This window comes from Myotis lucifugus, unplaced genomic scaffold (assembly GCF_000147115.1).
Source record: "Myotis lucifugus unplaced genomic scaffold, Myoluc2.0 scaffold_18, whole genome shotgun sequence".
NCBI classification, from domain to species: domain Eukaryota; kingdom Metazoa; phylum Chordata; class Mammalia; order Chiroptera; family Vespertilionidae; genus Myotis; species Myotis lucifugus.
The window spans coordinates 12,440,580-12,457,837 of record NW_005871066.1 but is presented as its reverse complement, the minus strand read 5'-3'; positions in this window follow the sequence as shown (position 1 = coordinate 12,457,837).

The following is a 17,258-nucleotide window of genomic DNA, read 5'->3' as shown; positions in this document are numbered from 1 at the left end:
AAGTCATTTCTGTAAGACCACATTGGACCATTTCCATTGTGCCATTTTTAACAACCGACCTGCAGGAAGACCAAGACATGGTTGTAATCCCAGCAAGCTGCTAACTGAATCTCTCCCTTCTTGGAACCAAGATCTGCCCCCAAACTGGCCGCACCAGCTTCGCCTGTGATACCCATCGAGACATGGTCTCTGCTTCTATTTTATGCCGAAAGTATAGCACAGGTCACATTTCAGAGGGAGGCTGGAAATACCTGGCATTTTCTTATTTTTCTTTGTATTTTATCATTTTTCTATTGTTGTTTTTATCGTCTTACTTTCTTTGGGGGCTTTTTGTAATGACTTCGTACAGCTCCTACCTTCCTGCTGGCATATCTATAATCTGTTTTGCGGAGCTGCCAATGTCCTTAAACTGAAAGTAATCTGGTTTACCATAAATAAAACGGGGAACTTGGCTCTTTGGTTTTTGGGGAAAGGTAAAGAGTGTTTATTTAATAATTACCCATCTTAAATCTTTAGGAGTTGGAAGCAATTTCATGTTCCAGGAATAGGAAAAGCTGAAAAACATGTTTAAATCAGTCCCTTTAAAATATAGTTCTTCTTTTATGTAAATAAAATTTCACAGGCTTTGACTTCTCATACTTTACTTTTAAACCTGAGATTGTTCCCCCCCCCCCCACACTTATTTTATTTATTCGTATCATGCCTTATGGAAATTTCTTTTTCCATCTTTTCTCTCTTTGCTGGTATTTGCCTGATTAAATAGTGCTCTAAAAATCACTAAGGCATATGGAAAGGCTCAAAATTGCACTCAAAGCTGATAACATATGGAGTGCTTGAGCAGAGTGAAAGATAGGATCAACGAGAGCCAGCAGCGCCCATCAGATCCCCCATTCTCAGCGGGACTTATAGGCTGAGGAACTTGCTGATAAGCAGTTGTGATCTACCTCGGCTGCACATGGGAGTCACCTCTTCTTCGCCCCTCATCCCCCGACAGATCCGTCTCTTTACCTATGTACTTCCCAAATGGATTTAGGGAGTTTCATTCACAGCGACTGTACATAATACTGATATTGGAATGAAAATGAAGACGAAACCTTTTTACAATGTACATCATTTTACAATGAGAGGCAGGAGTCTTAAGGCTGGACCTGCGCTAATTGCTACTATTGACTCTAGGTCCAAATGAGTTGGCACATTTTTGCAGTATGCCCAGAATACCTTGTGAGATTCAGAGTCTTTAATAGTGGCAGCATTTCCATCTCTTATTTTTCTGAATATAATAACATGTTGGACTATTCCCAAACTCCCATTGCTCCCAATGAGACAGGAAACCAGCAGACTGCACTGGGATCCTGGAAGGGGTAGGGGTTTGGGAGAAACTAAAAGTCTTAGGCAAGCAGCTGAGAACCCTCAATTTAACCAGCACCAGAATGTTCTCTTCTCCCTCTGAGCAGCCCCTTCACAGAAAGCTGAAATTATGGCAATCTGCCAAGCCAAGAGGTCAGCCCAGACTCTTTGGAACTACAAAAATAATATCACCAACTCGTCCCAGAGCCCCATTCCTGAAACTCCCACATGGGCAACATCAGCCCGGCCCCTGTGCAGCCCTTGAACCCCATTGCTTCTCAACATCCCACACAGTCTTCCAACCCACCACTCACTCCGCCATGATAATTTTTTGTCCCTTAATTCTCATGAGCTCTTAGTAGGGAAAGGGAAAATAAACATACAATAGAAAGAAAACATCAAATTTGCTAAGTCATTGCCATAGAAAATATGTGACCAGAGTGCAAATGATGTGACTATTTCTCCCCACGAGATTCGCCACACGGTTCTTATTGAAAAGTCAGTCTTGAGACAGAAGTGTCCTCAGGTGTGGTGATTACCAAGGTCTGGTTTTTTGGTTGAAATTGCTTATAACCCCTTCTCCCATGATTTTCAAGATGAGCCTTGTGGAAATGTTTCATTCATTGACAAATATATGTGGTGCACCCCAAGCAAGGTACATAGTTCAATGGGACCCACTCCCTGCCCTCATTTGCCCCTTTATCTCCTTCCCCACAGCCTCCCAATTTCTCACTTGGGTAGGCAATGTGATAACCTCATGACTTCAGCTCCCGTCTTCAGTCTCCCACTTTCTCTCCAATTCACTCTTCATACCGATGTCTCAGGTTGATTTCTAAACAGCACTCTGTTTTCCTGGTCAAGTTACTTCCTGTTTAAAATTTTCAGTGCCCCCAAAATCAGACATATACTAGACCAGTGGAACAGAACAGAGAACCCAGAAATTGACACAAGTCATTATGCTCAATTAATATTTGACAAAGGAGGCAAGAACATACTCCATTGTATAATGGAGTCAAGACAGTCCGTTCAATAAATAGTGTTGGGAAAATTGGACAGATACTTGCAAAAAAATGAAACTAGAACATCAACTTACACCATACACAAAAATAAACTCAAAATGGATAAAGGACTTAAACATAAGATGGGAAACCATAAAAATCTTAGAAGAAGCCATAGGCACCAAAATAGCAGACATTTGTCGTAGCAATATCTTTACCGATACAGCTCCTAGGGCAATGGAAACTAAGGAGAAAATAAACAAATGGGACTTCATCAAAATAAAAAGCTTCTGCACAGCGAAAGAAATCATCAACAAAACGACAAGAAAGCCCACTGCATGGGAGTACATATTTGCCAACGTTATCTCCGATAAAGGTTTAATCTCCAAAATTTACAAGGAGCTCATACAACTTAACAAAAGGAAGATAAACAACCCAATCAAAAAATGGCCAAAGGACCTAAATAGACACTTTCAAAAGAGGACATACAGAAAGCCAAGAGACATATGAAAACATGCTCAAAGTCACTAACCATCTGAGAGATGCAAATCAAAACAACAATGAGGTACCATCTCACACCTGTCAGAATGGCTATCATCAACAAATCAACAAATGACAAGTGCTGCTGGTGGGAATGCAGACTGGTGCAGCCACTGTGCAGAACAGTATGGAGTTCCCTCAAAAAGTTAAAAATGGAACTCCCATTTGACCCAGTGATCCCACTTTTAGGAATATATCCTAAGAAACCATAAACACCAATCAGAAAGGATGTATGCACCCCTATGTTCATAGCAGCACAATTTACAATAGCTAAGATTTGGAAACAGCCTAAATGCCCATCAGCAGGTGAGTGGTTTAGAAAACTATGGTACATTTACCCAATGGAAAACTATGCTGCTATAAAAAAAAAAAAAAGAAGGGATTCTTATCATTTGCAACAGCATGGATGGAACTGGAGAGCATTATGCTAAGTGAAATAAGCCAGTCAGAGAAAGAAAAATACCACATGATCTCACTCATTTGTGGACTATAAAGAACATTATAAACTGATGAACAAAAATAGATACAGAGGCAAAGAAGCATTGAACAGACTGTCAAACTACAGCAGAAGGCAGAGGAGGGTTGCGGGGGGCGGGGAGGGGTGGTAAGAGACCAACCGAAGGACTTGTATGCATGCATATAAGCATAACCAGTGAACGCAAGACACTGGAGGGGGGCTGAGGGCATGTGCGGGGGGGGGGTGTAGAGGAGGCTGGGGGGAGGTCAATAGGGTGAGAAAAAGAGAGACATATGTACTACTGTTTGTAATACTTTAAACAATAAAAAATTAAAATAAAATAGAATTTTCAGTGCCTTGCTGTTGCCTCTAAAATTAAGTCCAAACTCTTGAGTAGCAGAATACAATAACAGTTTGCTGAGTGTACTATGCTCTCAAATCTCCAGGCCTTTGCATAGACTGCTCTCTCTACCTAGAATGCTGTTCCTCCTCCTTCACCTGGGGCACTCCTACTGACACTTCAAAACTTATTTGAGATGTCATCATTTCTAGGAAACACTCCCTGACTACCAGCCCTGCCCATTCTGAGTTTGATGACCCCGCTTTCTGTTTCATTAACACTTTGCTAATACCTCTGTCATAGCAAAGGTATATTGAATAATAATAATAATAATCTTATTTACTCACTTTCTCTCCAACTACACTGGAACTTTTTGTAGAGAGAAACTATACCATTTATCACTCTCTTTATTTTATCTCCCTAATAGACTGTGTAGCACATAACAGGTACTCAGAAATTGTTCGATGAGTGAAGAATCTCAAAGTGTAGAAGGGAAGACAGAGAATCACAACTCTGTGTGAGGTGTGAGAAACCACAGAGTGGGGTGTAGTGATGATGCCTGAGCACTTCTGCTTTAGAAGAAGACAGGGTCTAGGAAGGTGTCCCACAGAGAAGATGCTTAGAATGGCCTTGAGGAAGGTTGGGAGATCACCAGGGAGATTGAGAGGCAAAGAGAGTGGTGGCACGTGGAAACCCTAAATGCCTCAGTTTGCAAGATGCATTGGGGAAGATTTCCCTTAGAAGAATGGAGACAATGAGATGATATTCATAATAAGGTAATAAGAGATTAGTGGAATAATCCAGTTAAAGGCCTGAACTGAGCTAGTTAGCAATGGAATCTAATTTGAGAACAGAGACAGATGCAGAGAAGTTGAGAAAATAAGGAGCCCAGCATGCCCCCCCGGTTTCTGGCTTGGGTGAACGGTGGTGGCATAACCAGCCTCAAGAATTAAGAGGAAACACTGCTTTGGTAGAAAAATGGTAAGCCCCGTCTGCTGGGGTTGAGTTGGAGTTGTCCGTCGGACATCTAGGTGAAGATATTAGTAATCAATTGGATATGTGAGTCAAGCTCAGAAGAGTCTGGCTAGGAATGAAGACTCACTGTTATAACTTCATTAGAACTTTTGTTTTATGCCTGTAATTTAATTCCATGCCATGAGGTTTCAGTCATGAGTGGGGACTGTTAGGAGAGGCATAATTGGTCCCATTTGCCTCTGGCTTGGATTTGTCGCCTCTAGCAAGCTACTGGACTTTAGGCTGTGCCTGTTGCCTTATGGGAAAGAAGACAGTTAAGGAGACCTGAAAAAAATAATGTTGCAAACATTGGCCCTAAAAAAAATGAATTTAGTCCTGTCTTTCATGATTCTTCTGTGGGATGTGAAAGTCATGCCAGTGAGTTCAACCTCTTCTACCTCCCAAAATCATATACTTCTAAGGGCCACCAAGTATTACATAAAGAGAGAAGTCTTTCCCTTCGTTGCATTGGAATCCTTACCCCTGAAGAATTGTCTTTAGGTAAAGATGTTATTTCCTTGCTACAACAAACACGTGTTTGTTCTGTCCTCCACTTTTCAGGAGGTGGTCTTATTTTAGTGTCCCCTTGCCACTGGGATGGCCGTTGTGCCTGTTTAGCCCAGCTGGCAGCACCCACCTTGGTAGTGCTCTCCTATAAAGAGTTCATTTGCAATTCTGTCTGCATTGTGGAGTTTAGACTGAGATCTGCTTTGCTTAAGGGTCCCAACTGAAATAGCATTTTTACAAAGCAACTCATTGTGCTTTTCTGGCTAATTTGTCTTAAGTGATTCCCACTGAAATGAAACATATTTTAATTCAAAGTTTCCTGACAATGATGGCACTTGGGAGTTACATGATGAGCTCATGGATGAACCTCTTTTATTCCAAATGTCTATTCACAAAGGCTAAATGGGAAGTGCTTATGGAACGCAGGCATTTCTGACAAATCAGGAGGAATTGGTATTTAACCAAACAGCTCCGGCAACCAGGTGTGAACAGAGCAAAGATTTAGCAAGGGCGCTAGTCATGTGTAGAGAATGGAGGATCCCATTTCTAATTCAAAGGACTGTGACAGAAAACTCATCATCGAACTTGAATATCAACCAACCAGTGTTTACAAAGAAGGCAATATCACAATAGCACCCAGGGAAATTTAAATGATGCATAATGAAAATTCGCAGAAAAGCCCAAAAACCATTCATTCCATCCAACACGCTGAATTAGATGCTGCACTAAGCCCAAAGCTGGCATTGTCTTCGATGAAAAGGCCTTAAAATATTTATTTCTTGTTTCAAAGCAAAGGTACTGCGTTATTTGGAATAGTGGTATCAAATCTATTCCCTAATGTAAAAATTAAAAAAAAAACACACTAGCCTTAGCCAGTTTGACTCGGTGGATAGAGCGTCAGCCTGTGGACTGAAGGGTCCCAGGTTCGATTCTGGTCAAAGGCATGTACCTTGGTTGCAGGCACATCCCCAGTAGTGGGTGTGCAGGAGGCAGCTGATCGATGTTTCTCTCTCATCGATCTTTCTAACTCTCTCTCTCCCTTCCTCCCTGTAAAAAATCAATAAAATATATTCTTTAAAAAACCACTAAATAGTTTATAGTCTCTGCCATACTGACTAAATATAAGTGACATATCACCACAACCTCCGTGGTCTGATATCTTAATTTCTATAAAAGTAAATTAAGTTTGGTGGTCAGATTCAGGATGCAGCCAGGGACTAGCTCCTTCTAAGGGGCAGCAGGCTGTAACCAAATCTTTTGGCTGCTCCCCGGAAAACTGGTAATCTACGATGCTTATCTAATCTGTTGGAAATGCAACTTGAGTAGAACCGTCTGTGGGTGACTTAATGTTTCTTTAATTACCAGGTAGGAGACCAAATCATTGAAATCAATGGGGAGAGCACCAGGGACATGACGCACGCCAGAGCGATAGAACTCATCAAGTCCGGAGGAAGAAGAGTGAGGCTGCTGCTGAAGCGCGGGACGGGGCAGGTCCCGGAGTATGGTGCGTGTCACGTTTCGGTTCACCTTTCCTCTGTTTCTTTCATGTACCGTAAGTGCCTATGCTTATTCATAAGGCTGTGTCAGTTACTTAATTCTACCTAAATACATATTCAGCTATCCGTAGATATCTATACGCATGTATACATTTAAGCACAAGATATATATGTGTGTGTTCTCTCTTTTGTTCCCATAGTTAAGTAATGTTTAAAATAGCAAATATAGAACCTTCCGGGGCATCTCTGAGTGTGCTGGGAGATCCAGCCATCACTATGATACTAGAACTTTCATAATTTGACTGATAGTCTTCTGTGCATTTGAGTCCACAGTAATGTATCAGTTATTTCCTGAAATTGCTCGTGCATCACACGGTCCCATAGGATATGCAACTGGGGCCAGGAGAAAAGCGAGAACAAATCTTCAGGGTGTGAAAATGAAAATGTAAACTTCAGTTCATGCAGTGATCACATTTCCTTGGCATTTTAGGGATATTCAAAAAATTCACACTCATATTGTGTATCTACATGTTTTGGAGGAAGGCTGTAAAGTGCATTTTAATGCATAGATTTTCTTCCAAAATCTTTAATGGTGTTATTTTCAAGGGGCCCACTTAAGGCACCATTGACAGCGTTACGAAGTTCTTTAATTAATGTCAAGAATAACAGACAGACAAAGAGACAGACAGGTATCAGTGAAGAGCAGTGTAGATAATGCCCTTCCAGATTAGGGAAAAAGGATCTAACTGCTGACCTGAACAAGTGGTTCAAACTGATGATCTAGATCAGTGGTTCTCAACCTTCCTAATGCCGCGACCCTTTAATACAGTTCCTCATGTTGTGGTGACCCCCAATTTCATTGTTACAAATTGAACATAATTAAAGCATAGTGATTAATCACAAAAACAATATGTAATTATATATGTGTTTTCCGATGGTCTTAGGCGACCCCTGTGAAAGGGTCGTTCGACCCCCAAAGGGGTCACAACCCACAGGTTGAGAACCGCTGATCTAGATAAACTGACTCTCATTTTCACTCCTCCATTCCCTACCTTCCTCCATTCCAGAAATTCTAAATAGTACTTTTCCCTCTCAATTTTTTTTTTTTGCCTAAGTTACCTTATTTATTGTTTAGAGGTCAGTAAAGTCCTGAGTTCAGTTGAAATATCTGAATTCAGAAGCCCTTAAATACTTTGTTTCCAGGTTCTTGATACTCCTACAAAGCCTACAAAGAGGGGCAGCAAGCCCTCACATCAAGAGTGGGAAAGGATTCAGAACTTTCTGGAGGGCTGGCTCCGTGCCCAAGGATATATTTCATCCCAAGTTGCAACTCTTAATATTTGGATGTAATAAAATATTTTTAAATATTAATATTAGCAATAAGCACAGGCCTGATCCTGTTAAATGAATCTGGCATTAATCCCTTCATAGAAAGAATCTGAACACTTAGAATACAATAACTTTTGGCACCCTGGAGCATTACATGATTCAGTAATATCAAACTGGCCTGTGAGATTCTATCACTTCTAAAATTACCTCATTTTAAAGGTGTGTTTCACTCCATGGCAAGACCTGACTATTACCTACCAGTGGTTGGCAAACTCATTAGTCAACAGAGCCAAACATCAACAGTACAACGATTGAAATTGAGAGCCAAATTTTTTGAACTTAAACTATATAGGTAGGTACATTGTTAATAACTTAATTAGGGTACTCCTAAGGCTTAGGAAGAGCCACACTCAAGGGGCCAAAGAGCCGCATGTGGCTCGCAAGCCGCAGTTTGCCAACCACTGACTATGCCAAGGAATCTTCATAGAGCTAATATTGTTCTTGTTGTTCTAACAGGTTAGTCTTTAAAATGTTAATCTGAGCAACATGGCTCTCCTGGGCTTTCTTTTCTCTTGTACGATCACTGTTGGGTCCACACTTGCAGGGTCTGCCACGCCAGCTGCTTGTCTGGAGTGGTCAGTTAGGACAGTTCTACTGAGCCGCCTGTGGCATAACCTGTAACGCATAAGCATGAAGCTGCCTCAAAGCATCTTTAAGGAAAAATAAAAACATGTTTTTGAACAAGATAAAAATTCAAGATCATGTCAACATTATCCCATTAATTCTTAAATATTATCCAAAAATATCTAATTAAGGTTAAAATCTAAAATTAACTAACACAGAGAGTTTGCTAAATATCTGAGCACACTTTTGAAGGATGAAAACTCTTGCAATATTGCAGAATTGTGTCTGAATATATTTGAAAATATAACATTAAATTGTACTTGCTGGTAATGAGAGCTCATCAGCTACTTTTGATGATAGAGTGACATGGATTTTGACTGAAAAATAACTTAGCAATTATGCCACAAAAGACGAAATTTAATAGAGTAGAGCAATTTCCTTTAGGGAAGTAAAAGAATAATCATAAACCAAGTAAACATTTGTTCTTCAGGAAACTCTAAGCTAAAAGATGCATGGTTATGTATGAGAAACCAAGAGGGTTAAGGATCCGATGAGCATCTTTGAGGATAATGTCATCAAATGGTATTTCTGGAAGGTCATAGTGACAGTTAGGCGGGGAGGGGGGGTTCAGAGGTCCCCAAGACCACTCCACATTCAGAGATTTGCTAAAAGGATTACTGGGCTCCTGGGGCACAGAATATAGTTATCCTCATAACAAGATTTATTACAGTGCTTTAGTAAGGATACACAGCAGGATCAGAAGGGGAGGAAATACAGGCAGACACTGCAAGAATCCACGTGCAGGCTTCCTTATTCTCTATCTATCTATCTATCTATCTATCTATCTATTTCCTCCTCCTCCCCACCCCCCCACCCCATGAGGGATCACCAGAGAGCACTCTTCTCCCAGCAACAAAAATGCAGCAATGTATGTGTGATGTTGCTACCTAAGGAAGCTCATTTGAGACTTGGCACCCAAGGTTTGTAGTGGGGGCTGACACTCTGCCTATCACATACCAAAATTCCAGTATCAGCCTGCCCAAGTAGCTCAGTTGGTTAGCGTGTGAGTTCAATCCCTGGTCATACAAGAATCAACCAATAAATGCATAAATAAGTAGAACAACAAATCTTTCTCTCTCTCTCTCTCTCTCTCTCTCTCTCTCTCTCCTCTCTCTCTCTCTTCCTCTCTCTCTCTCTCTCTCTCTTTCTCTCTCTCTCAAAATCAATAATAATAAAACAATTCCAGTCTCCCCTAAGGAAAGCAGGTGTTCAGCATAAACCACATTGTTTGTGCAAATACCTGGGGTACAGTGACACACCCTTCCCCTTTAGGGAAAGGTTTCTATTAGAGGACAATTGACCAGTCCCAGTCCCGGATGCCAGCAAGGACCAGCTTTGCAAGCAGACATTTGTGAGGATAGCAGTCACAGCCTGCTATTTAAATTCTTTCCTGCACCAGGAGCAAACCAAAGAAGTGGCCACATCCATGGCTATACAAATGACCCCAACGTAAGCGTAGTGCCCACAGCCGAAGAACATCATCATTCCTCCAGCATCAGTTAAGCAGACTATACCATGAAACAGAAGTTTTTGTCCAAGATAAACGAGAGTGTATTTTAATTAAATTGGCAAGGGGAAGGGGGGGCAAAATAAAATAATAGCAACAAGAACAACAAAAAGTGCTCGAGTGTACCAGTAAATATAACCAAGAATATAATCCACTTTGTCTAGATGCACCCTAATCACAGGAAAACTGGTTTTTCTGTCAACTATGAGTTTGGTCCTATGTTTGTTTCACTTGTTTGCCTCTTTAAGATCCTAAGGTTGGCATAAAATCCATCCTTAAAAGATTGTTAAAGGAGGTTATCAGAATCCTTAGGAGACATAACCTATTAGCAAGCTGTTCAGACTTAACCCAGCCTGGGAGAGCGAACTTTGCAGATGAGGGACTGAAGAACAAGTCTGTGGAAGGGCGTTAAGTGGTATCGCCAGCCCTCCCTCTGACACCTACAGAGCTCAGACCAGCTTTGAGGCAGGACCCTTATCTGGACTTTGGTCCGTGCCAAGGAAAAGCCGATCTCAGTCAAGAGAAATACAGAACTCCCACTCCATGTCCTTAAGGTGATCTGTGACAGAGAGATAAGGGCAGGGACAATTGAAAGAAAAAAATACCATGGGTAACCTGTCAGCTTGTTGACTAAACAAAACCAGCATGAATCCCAGTGAGCTGAGGAGAGGAATAAGTATGCTGCAAATAAGCCATCCATAATTACCGTAAGACTAATCGTCGAGTGACACCTCTGCCAGTTCAGAGGCATAAATCAACAAACGCAGCCGCGAGAGTAGTGGCTGCACACTGAGGCTGCGAGCAGCTGCAAGGGGAGTCGGAACATGATAAGGGCTTTGAAGAAGTTGCTTTTATAGCTGAGTCCTTGAAAGAGAAGCTCAGGAGATAGACACTTCAACTCTACTCTAGTCCTCAGGATAAGAATTTGTTGATTATAAACTCAACAGAGAGTGTAAGTTCCCCGTTCCCTGACACACATCTCAACAACTGGCAGGAATAAGGAACCTTCACTCCACCATACTGAGAAAAAAAATCAAGAGATGCTCCATCACAAGGAGTGTCCTCCTTAATGGGTGTTGCTCTTTGAATTACATCTAAAATGGTTAAGAGAACAGCATGTATGCACCCTGGTCCTCAAGCTGCAAAGGAGTGAGTTGTACAAATTAGCTCCCTGCCTTGACCGAGAGGTGTCCTTCATCGGCATCTGGGGATGACAGCATGAACATTCCCTTGATTTGTACACTGAGCCACAGAGCCAGGGTCAGGAGGAGTGGGGGAAAGAGCAGCCATTGGATAGAAAAAATTCTCTACACAAGCTGTTCAGACCCACGCACGCCTTCCCTCATAGTACTTGCTGTTCAAATCTGATCAAAATAAAGCAAAACAGAAATGTGTTTTCCAGACTCAATGGGTGGTCTGGCCTGTTTATTCTCTTAAAAAGCAAAGGGGCAGGTCTTTACAATTAGAACGCTGAAGGGAGTCTGTGAGTAAAAGGGAGTCTCTAGTGGCCTTAGGAGACCAGCCAGGGTTATAAGGACAAGCAGAATGCTCACAAAATCAATGGCCCAGCGACGGCTAACACCAAATGCCCACGCAAAAGGAAAGAAATAACCAATCCGTGAATTAGGCTTCTGCCTACACTTCCATTTTCAAAGTTAATTGTGTCTTTAATAGGCTTTGACTTGATTACAGGCCTTTGGTAAATGAAATTATTTACTTTTTATAAGTATAATAAAACTGCATTAAGTGAGTAAAGATCTGACTGAGCCAGTGACTACAGCTAAAGAAATAAATGGGCCAAATAGTTTAGTTAAAGGTCTTCCTTTAATCAACAAATAAAAAGTATTTTACAATGATCTTTTTTTTTTTAAATATACTTCGTTGATTTTTTACAGAGAGGAAAGGAAAGGGATAGAGAGTTAGAAACATCGATCAGCTGCCTCCTGCACACTCCCTACTGGGTATATGCCCGCAACCAAGGTACATGCCCTTGACCGGAATCGATCCTAGGACTCTTGAGTCCGCAGGCTGACGCTCTGTCCACTGAGCCAAACCGGTTAGGGCTACAATGATCTTTGAGAGCGCCAGATTAAGCAGTGCCGGTCTCTACTCATCTGGCAATAGGCAATGTTTATTTGTTTATTCCTTAAGAAGATACATTGACACGTAAAATTGTAAGCATTATCATCATTTTCAATTATTTAAGTTCTTTCTTCCCTCTGATCATACAAAGATAAACCTCAGACAGTAAAACCCTACCAAATAGGCCATGTGAGACAAAGCCTGTAATTAATATCATTCATTGATATCATTACTATTTCCTCAACTAAACCAGGATTTTCTGAGCACCTACTATGTGCAAAGCAACCACTTTGGAGACACCACGGATAAGGTAGTTCTGGCCCTCAGTGAGCTGACAATCTAAGAATGAAGTTTAGTGTAACAACTGATTCTAACAGATTGGTGATGGGTTAAAAGGTCCCAAAGGATCTGCTCCAATATATTTCATTAATATTTTATTAATTAATTACAGAATGTAATAAGTACTTCTAGAGTGTTAAGAATCCTTAAAAAGTACTTGGCTTCTTTGGTTCATTCAGCATTTTCTTTTGTAATATTTATACTAGTACTTCCTACTTTTTCTGAAGAAAGAACTTGCTGAGTATAGGTAAATGTCGCCTTAGACCTTATCTGAATTATTCTAAATTCCAAGTTAGTGAGCCAACACTTTATCGAGCAAATTTGCTCATCATGACTCTTCCCCTCTGGCCTTGGGGAGCCTGGAGCACTGTAACCTCACATCCCAAGGCTTTCGTGGGGGCTCCTAGGCCCCACAATAAAAGGCGAGGGGAGGGTCGCCATGCCTTCGCCTCTTCCTCAGAGACCAAGTTTATGGGAGCTTTAAGTGGTTCCATAGCCTTTGCACTAATTCACCTGCATTTTAATAGAGCAAAAGGCAGCTTGCTTCAAGAATAAATTCTGAAATTTAATTTCAGCTTCTGACATTCATGGTTGAGTGTATCTTCCTTTTCCATGAGAGGCTCCACAAATCACTCCAGTCACCTCTCCTGAGTCAGAGCCAGGAAGACACAGGCTGCCAGGCAGAGCTCGCTTCGTCCTGGCTGAAGGGCTCAGACTGCTCTCTGTGGCACTTGGGCATCCCCAGGAGATTGTCCAGCCACGAAACATCCGGCAGGTTTCTGTTTCATGGAGCAGGCAGGGGCTTCCTTAAAGAACACAAAACTCTGAAATCGCTCTCCCCATGCTCAGCCAACACCTCATTGATTCTTTTCAGTGTTTCTAGGATGAGGACAAAATCCCATTTCTTCACATGATTTATTTGGAAACTGTGGGCTATAAACATATTCCATCTTGTGGGATATTCTTACATGATATACAACATGCATTTTTCTCTTTAAGTATATATTAAGTGACCCCCTCCCCCAAGTCCTCACTCATGAGGTATTTAGACTCTGATAAAATATATTAGACCATATCGTAACCAAGAAATCTACCAAGAACCCATTTGGTTCTTGAGTTCCAACCTCCTTCCATTCCCAAGCACTTAAGCTGTTGCAGGAGATGCCTGAATGAAGAGATATCTTTCCCAAACCCCACTGAGAAGCACTCCCACATGCATCTTGGAAACCTAAATATCCCAGTTCCTTTGGTACCTCCTGAGAGCCAGGTTTTAGGCTCTGATAAGAACACTCCATTCTTCCCCAACACGAAGCCAATAAGCTCTCCCGAGAGAGTGCTGCTGCCACGGAAGTCCAGGGAGGAGGCAGATTTCTTAGAGGCAATGAACAAAGAAGTCACGAATTAAGAGAATATTTTCACATGGTACCAGGAGTGGGGAGTGGAGATGAAGAATTGAGGTGGAGATGAAGAATTGAGGTTAAGGGAAAAGAAAGCATGCATTGTGGTTTTAAAGATACACACACACACACACACACACACACACACAGTTGAGCGGATTTGGCCCCGACTCTATATTTTTAAAGTGCCATTCCTGGGAAATCATGCCCTGGAGACTGTAGTATTTATCTCTTCTGGTTCTGTTGGAAAGGCTGGGCCCACAGGAGCTTTGACCACTCGCTGCCCTCTTTATGTCTGGTCGGCCTCCCGCCTTTTGAGAGCACCTCACCCCTCCACCCGGCTCCTCTTTTGCCCATTCAGTCTGAATAGCCCTCCAGACATGCAACCGTGACAGCGTTTTTTAAAGCAGACCCGATTTTCCTCCCATTGTCCTCCCATTTTCCATCTCAGGCGTTTTGACCATCTGAGCTCAGCTCCCACCCTCCCCACTAAGGAGAGTCTGACCTTGTGGTTCAGAGCGTGAGAATATCTTTTCAAGATGAGCTTCTAATCCCTCAGCCAGACCCGTATGGAGCTGTGCTGAATGCCAGAACTATTTCCCACTGTCTGATTTTCTCTCGTCTCAAAGCAGCGATGATGCAGAAAAGGGTTTGATCCCTCTGAAGAGGTTTGCCAACCAAACCCTGTTATCCAGGTGCTCAAAGTGAAGTCCTTAAGTCAGATTCTTGGGTAGGTCCAGCCAACTGCCATAACCAGCAAACATCAAGTCTCCAAGCCTCCCTTCAGATGCCTATGCCTACTGTCCCATCCTGTGTTCCTTAGCCAAACAACCCACCAGCTTCAATTTCTAAACTAAAATGCTCTACGCCACTCATTTCTTGTGGAAGAAATAGTGAATCCATAAGGCCACCTTTATGTTATTCTAGAACTCGGCCTGCAGTCTTTTTATTGATTTCAGAGAGAGCAAGGGAGAGGGAGAGAGATAGAAGCATCAATGCTGAGAGAGAATCATGGATTGGCTGCCTCCTGCACGCTCCCTACTGGGGATCCAGCTCGAAACCTGGGCATGTGCCCTGATTGGGAATTGCACCATGACCTCCTGGTTCATGGGTTGACACTGAGCCACACAGACTGGGCACTGCCTGCAGTCTTGCTCAAAGATAAGATTACCCTGATGACCTGTTCTGATAAAGACCTCCCAATACTTCTTAACTGAACACCCTCAGTCAGGACCGAAGATAAAATCCTATAATGCCTTACTCCTGGCTTGAATTATATGCTCTAATTATAGCAAAATCTCCAAACTTTGAGAATCCCACATTCTTCAGTGTGTTGTTTGGGTTCAAATTTTTTTAATAGAACAAGAAACACACACATAGCCTGGACCGAAAAGCTGTTGACTATAAAGTGGCTCAGACACTTGCTTACAAGGTAACCTTTACCCTTCTGTAGGAAGGTGTCTGGTCGTTCAGCCGCACTCGCCAACAGACAGGGACCTGGCCTCGCCAGGACCCTGGCTTTAGGGCGGGACATACACGCTCACAAAGTGTGCATGGCATGTGTCTAGCACAGCACGCAACTCTCCATTCTTCACATTTCCTGGCAGTTTTGACCCCAGCCTTCACGGCAATTTATCTCCACTGAGTTCTGGGCCCTTTCATCTGACCTTCTGGCCTTGAAGTTTCTTAGCACATGTATCTTTCAAGCCCACTAAAGGCCACATTTAAAACCAAATGAGAGCCTTCCCTGTGCGACATTAAAACAGCTTGATCATTTCTGTACAAAATTACTTGCATCTTGGCAGGGCTAACTGGTAAATTCAATTAATAAATCCTGAAATTTAATTTCTACTGACATTCATTGTTAAGCATTCGTTTCCTTACCACAGAGAGGTTCCACTTTCCATTTAAGCGAGAGGTATTAGTTCCCACCCGGAGGCTCCCTTCCCTCAGACACACACCGTGCTCCGGAAAACACCCCATGCGGCGTAATGGGAAATCTGCGGGAGTACATTCCATTCTGCACAGGCAGGCCAGGTCTACCCAGCACCAGGTGTGCAGCACGTTAGGCATTTAGAAGGGACTGTCATCAGTATAGACTGTCAAAAAGGGGACCAGGCCTCCAAATGGCTGAGCTGCATGGGTTAAACACTTCTGATCACATTAACCTCACATCCCTTTCCCTCTCACCGTGCGGAGCTGAGAGAACACAGTAGTAGGTGTTCCTCTCCTAAAGACAGTAGTTGCAACTCCCAGGGGCCTGTCTCTTGGAGATTATTGACTTAGATGTCCTTGAATTTCTAGGACCTTTCGTTATGTACATGAAGAGCTACAGCCGAACCCTGGCCAGGTGGCTCAGTTGATTAGAGTGTCATCTGTACATCAAAAGGTTGCGGGTTCGATCCCAGTCAGGGTGCCTATAGGGGGTCATCCCGTCAATATCTCTCTCTCTCTCTCTCTCTCTCTCTCTCTCTCTCTCTCTCAAAAATCAATAAAAACATATCCTCCAGTGAGGATTTAAAAAAGAAACTATAGCCCATGAGCTGAGATAGACACTCACCAAACAACCACCAAGAAGCTGGTTTCAAGCACAGCGCTGGGCAGGTGTGTACAGCAGAGTACAGCAGGCAAGACATTGCTGCATTTTTTTCAGCTTTATTTTTTTCCCAGAAAACAATTACAGCCAGCAAGTTAACTGTGAACTCTGACTATAAATAAGCAAATTGTCAGAGGTGAGGGGAACTATAGGAATGTGTGAGATTATTAGAGAAAACATAAGTGTAAACATGGGCACGCCCTCTCTTTAATTTGAGAATTTTTCAAAATTTGGAAATGATTACTGTGACGGATTCTCAAATGACAGCTGATATCACTGAAACACCTCATCATTATGAAAAAATTCTGATAGTACCATTGCATCATGGAAAAAAAATTTATACCTCCTTAAAAGCACCTCAGGATGCCCTCAATATTTTGAGAAAACTCTACTTTTGGAATACACATGTAGCTCAGTCTTTCACTAATTTCACTTGCTGCATGCTTGATATGATTAGCTTTACTTAAAGTCTTTATTCTTACTGCCTAGATAATTTTTATTCAGCTGCTCTAAACATACTAAGCAATCTTGATTCTAACAGTAATAATATATCTTTGTCACTGGTTCTGTTAATTCTAATGATTGGTCCTAGGCTGTTCCTCCCCTTCCTTTAGGAATGGTACCT